A 5,564-nucleotide genomic window follows, 5' to 3' on the forward strand; every position below is an offset into this window, starting at 1 on the left:
CATAGTCTCTTAGCAGGCTGTGCACCATCCTGCGGCACACTTCCCTGCTCTCCACCTCTCCGTTGGTCTCCAGGCGGGTCCTGGCATAAAGGAGAATGTCCTTCACACAACAAAGGAGTCTCCAGCACCCCTGGATCACTCCAACTGTGTGTGTATGTGAAAAAACAGCCGATACAGCATGGACTGATGCTTTAAGTTTTTGTACGGGATGTGGGCTTCCAGCTCTTGTCATAAGACAGCCAGTAGTCTCTGGGCAAAGGGGCACACCCAGGAAAGATGGTGTGCAGATTCCTCTGTGGGACATTCCCTTGGGCAGTTCCTGTGTGGGCATAGGCCCCTGCTGTGCATGAATGACTTCACTGGCAGACCCCCCTTCATGGTCATCCATGCAATGTATTTGTGTCTGTTGGTAAAGATTGGGAAGGATCCATTTCCCCACACATGCGTTACCAATGCCGGTGGCAGGTCGCTCACTGGTTACGTGGTGTCCCTGGTCCTGATGGGTTTGTGAATTGTCCTGGGCTTCCAAAGGCTAGGAGCAACACAGTTCATCCCAGATTCCTCCACAAACTTTTCTACCGCCCTGTAGTACCATGGGAGGTCCTAGTTGAATGTCTCAGCGTTCTCCCACCTACCCCATCCCAGCCGTCTCCACACCGGGAGGAGGAAAAAGCAGAAAACCTTGTAGGCAGAGTGGTCCTTGTTCGCATTTGACAGGGTTATTCGGACGCAGCCACACACAAAGAAGGCCCTGTGGATTGTTGAGATGTCAGAGACAGACTTCCCCCCTTTGTGGTGCTCCTTGTGCATGACTGACCTTTTAACCCTGTCCATCTTTGATTGCCAGAACAAATGGAACACCATGCTGTCTATTGCCCGCGCTACGTTGGCCAGGAGTGGCCAGGCCTGTGTCACATACTGCAGCACGGGCAGTGCTTCGTTCCTGAGCACCAGAGCCTTCCCTTCAATGCTCACGTTTCTCAGACTCCAGAGTACCAGTTTTGCTTCACTTTGGCCAGGCATCCATTCCAGCTCTTTGCAGCCACCCCTGGTCCTCCAAACCAGACACCGAGGATCTTCATCAGTCCTGTGTCAATAGGGAAGGGGAGAGGCTTGTTGCAGAGGTCCCATCACCTGAAGAGTTTTGCCTGCGACTTGTGCATGTTGATTTTTGCCCCTTATGCCTTGCCAAAGTCCTTGCACGGCTCCAGCAGGGAGTGGTCCGATTTCCCATCCGCACAGAAGAGGGTGACATCGTCCACGTACAGCGCACACTTGACCTCTTTCTTCGCATCGCAGGGTGTCGGGATCCCTCTGATGTTCGGGTTCTTCCTGGTATACTCAGCGAGTAGCTCTATAACCAAAACAAACAGAGTTGGGGAGAGCAGACAGCCTTGTCTTACCACAGACCTGATAGGAAAGGGGTCTATTTTACAACCATTTGCAATGACCGAACTGAAGATGTCTTTATACATTATTTTACCGTAACCACAGAACCGCTCCCCCAGCCCAAAACCGCGTGGTACCCTCCAACTTATGGGAGATGCGGTCGAATGCCTTCTCCTGATCTAGACAGACCAGGGCAGCCCGGATCTTGCAATCCGTGATGTACTGGATCGTGTCCCTGATCAGTGCCAGTGTCTTTGCCAGGCTCTTGTAGTCTACATTCAGGAGAGAGATGGGGCGCCAGTTCTTGAGGTTGTATCTCTCCCCCTTATGTTTACACAAGAGCGCAATCAATCCTTTCCTTCAAGTGTGGGGCATGATTCCCTCCATCATTCTCCATCTCCTCATACAGCTGCAGGAGATCTGGTCCCACTAGGTCCCACAGTGAGGCATAGAATTCGACTGGGAGACCGTCACTACCTGGTGTCTTTCCTGACTTGAAGAATTTAACTGCAAGTGCAGCTCCTCCAAAGTGAGGGGGGCTTTAAGGGATTCTCTCACTGTTAGGGAAACAGTTCTTGGGATAACAGACAGAAACTTTTCTGCTTGATCTCCCTCTGACCACCTCTGAGTAGAGGTCCCCATAGACGTCTGTCACAACCTTCCTAATGTCCTCACTTGTGTCACAGAAGGTTCCCTCCTTATTGCGCAGTTGAACGAGAGGGGTGAGCGCAGAGTGGATTTTCCTAAAGAAGAAGGAGTTGCATTGCTCCCTCTTCTCCATGTTCTCCTCATTGGAATGGAAAATGATCCTCCTGGATTCATCATGAAAGTGCTCGCTCAGCTCTTTCTTTACTTCCTCCAGAGGGCTCATGACGTCCCATCCCCGGAGTTGGAGGCCCAGCTGTTCTTGCAGCTCTTGCTGTAGTCTACTGAACTCCCTTTTTCTCCCCCTTGCAACCTGTCTGCCCACATTGTTGAAAAAATCCTGGATTCTGCCTTTGACCCATTCCCACCATTCCCCTGTGGACTGGAAGGTGTCTTTCATGGCTTGCCACTGCATGTATGTCTCCTTCAACTCCTCCTTCACCCCCTCTTTCTCCAGCAGAGAGCTATTCAGTTTCCAAGTGCCTGGAACTGTCAGGAACTTGCCCGTCAGTTCCCCTTGGAAGTGGATAGCTCTGTGGTCAGAGAAATGCACTGTCACCATTGAGTGTTGCCTGATCTTCACTGATTGAGAGGTAAAGATGAAGTCTGTCCTGGAGAGCAAGGAGTCATCGGGCCACTCCAGGTGAAGTTCATAGCGTTCGCCCCCATCGACCCAATGACTTCTGTCAGGGAAGTCTCACCCACCATTTCCACCAGAAGTTTCACAACATCATCCATGCATCCTTCCCCAGCCCTGGCCCCATACCTTTCACCCACTTCTAGAATACAGTTGAAATCCCCACCCACAAAAATCGTTCTTGAGGTGACCAGCTGTGGCCTGAGGCACTGAAACAGCTCCTGTCGCTCGCCTACGCCAGAAGGGGCATACACATTAAGGAGTCTAACTGGCTCTCTTGCCCACAAACTGTCAACGACAAGAGCCCTGCCGCCCTCCAGTTTGGTGAGTCAGTCCATTGTGAAACGCCTCTCTCCGACTAAGGCAGCCACTCCTACAGAGCTACGTCTTTTCCCCCATACCAAAAGGAAAGCCCTAGGGCCTACGGCTGTTCTAGGCGCTTGTATGATGTCGTGAAGGGGATGGAGCATTCCTGAATCATATACACATCACACTCCTGGCTGGCAAGAAAACCCAAAGTACTAGCACATCTACGCCTGTATCCAATTCTTCTGACATTTACAGAAAATAATGAAATAGCCATCATTAATTAGTTTTTAAGAGTTTAACTTAATACTTAAAGGCTAATTATCAAGTCGAAGCAATTGGTGAGAAATACAAGTGACAAGGCTACTTACAGGGCTTGTTCAGCCTCCTGTTGGGTCTCCGGCAGGGTCTTAACACAGGCCCCCGCACACCCCGCGGTGCGGGGCCCCGAGATGCAGGGGGGCCCCTCAGCACAGTACTCAGGTTTTATAGCTCTGGATTAAATTTGGAGCAGGGGCTCCTCTGTGTACCTTGCCAGGGGGCCCCCTCAACTTTTGTTACGCCACTGGTCTCTGGTGCTGGTTCTTCCTGCTCGGCAGCTGTTGCTTGCTGTTGCACGACGGCTGCTCTACACTCTTGGCTGGGCTTGGGATCTACCTCCTCCAGGGTGACGGGCAGGTCTTGTTCTCGGTCCTTAATGGAGGTATGCGCCTCTTGTACTGTTGCCGGTGATGGGGGTGGGGACGCTTCCATGGAGGTTGCCAGCGCCCTCATCTTTAATAGCACTTTCAACACTTGCTAGAGTTGCTCATCCGAGCTGTCTTTTTCCAGCTGCTCTTCCTCTTCCGAATCCTCGAGCACGGAGTAGGCTTGTGGGTGCTCATGGGTCACTTGCTTGTTTCTTCTGTGTCCTATGAGGGCCTCCTTTTCCTGCGCTCCTGTTTTGTCCAGGGCCCTAAATCCTGGTCCTTGGTGGCAGCTTAGGCGGGAGCCTCCATTGGCTCACTGTGCTCACTGGGCTCAGGGACGGCAGGTGGGATATCTTCGGGTGTCTGTATCTCCGCGGGCTTGGTGGTGTTCTGGTTGGGCTTGGGTTTGTCCTGTTTAGAGCCTTTCCCTCTCCCAGTCCCTCAGTCCGCCGCGGGCCTGGGACTGGAGGCCTGGTCTCATCAGCCTCCTCCTGTTGGTCTCTCCACAGAGGTTTGGCAGCTTGGACATAGGATTTGGCTCTTTTTGGGCAGTCCTTAAAGAGGTGGCCCACACCCCCACAGAGGTTGCATGGGGTTTCCTCCTTGCAGGTCTCTGAAGTGTGGCCTTCTTGTTTGCAGTTCCTGCATACTTGCGCCGTGCAGTCCTTGCCGGTGTGGCCTTGTTTGCTGCACCTGTTGCATGGTTTGGGCTGCCCATGGTAGTACAGGTATCCCGAGTCGCGACCTAGGGAGAAGCTGGAAGTGGGATAGTGGATTTCATCTGGGGCGACGGGTCCTCCTTTAGCTTTACCATCACTGTCTATTTACCATCCCAGATGCCGTTACTGTCCAGGTTATGGAAGGGTTATTTCGTCACTGTGCAGTGGCGGCGTAGGAAGGTTGTCAGGTCTTGGATATTGACGTGTGGGTTGTAAACATGCACAGTCATTCTCTTAACCTCCAGCATAACCTGGAATTCCAGGTGGAAGTCAGAGAAAGGTTTCTCCTCATGACATGACCAGCACATCTGCCAATACCTTCTGCACATTTGTTCAGACATGAACGTAAGGTAGGTGCCTTTGGATGCATCCAACATTATGCACCAGATTTCTGCTGCTGTGAAACCCATCTTGGTTACCAGCAGCTCACTGAGGATCTTCCTGCTCAGATGTTGTGTGGAGACATCTGATTCCATTTTCCTCTGCAGCTTTACGGTGTTCTGGAACAATGGATTCAGTTGTCTACTCATCGTGCTGTTCTGCTGTGCTGTGCCTTGAAGAAGAGGGATTCCTCAGGGAGCTGGTAGCAGGTAAGTAATCCTCAAGGCCAGTAGACAGGGGCCCTCTTTAGGTGGGTGGAGGATACAGGCAGACCATGAGCTCCAGCAAGGTGGGTGTCCCAGGGGGGCTGGCAAGGGTCTCCCTCAGGCTGGCAAGGGATCCCCAGCTGTGAAGCAGCTTCTTCAGGTAGCCCACAGCAAGCAGGTAGTCCACAGCAGGCAGCAAGGCAGTCCACAGCAGGCAGGCAGCTCCAGCAGTCAAAGCAGCCCCAGCAGGTCAGGTAGCCCCAGAAGGCAGACCTCAGCAGGCAGGGAGGTCCACGCAGCGGGCGGCTTCAGACGGCCGGAGTCCTTAGCAGGCAGTGGTCCTCAGCAGGCAGGAAGGCAGGTCCAGAAAGCAGGTGTCCTCAGCAGGGAAAACTCCAGCAGTAGCACTTAAAAGTGCATTTTTGTGTGTAAATGCACCAAGTAGCTCTTTTGCAGAGCAATGACCTCTAGTGCATCTAGAGGTACTGCAGGCAGGTGATAGTGGTGTCTCCCCTGCGAGGTACCAACATCTGGGCATACCCTGCCAACTTAGGGAGAACAAAGCAAACACAAGGAGATGATGGACGGAGCG

The 5,564-nt window shown here is 52.6% G+C and overlaps 1 pseudogene; it reads right to left on the reverse strand.

Moving 5' to 3' along the window:
* Positions 1-1,178: 1,178 nt before the first annotated feature.
* LOC146871133 (uncharacterized) lies at positions 1,179-4,915 on the reverse strand (annotated as a pseudogene).
* Positions 4,916-5,564: the final 649 nt, after the last annotated feature.

Source organism: Triturus cristatus, chromosome 1_1 (genome assembly GCF_964204655.1).
Source record: "Triturus cristatus chromosome 1_1, aTriCri1.1, whole genome shotgun sequence".
Classification (NCBI taxonomy): Eukaryota; Metazoa; Chordata; class Amphibia; order Caudata; family Salamandridae; genus Triturus; species Triturus cristatus.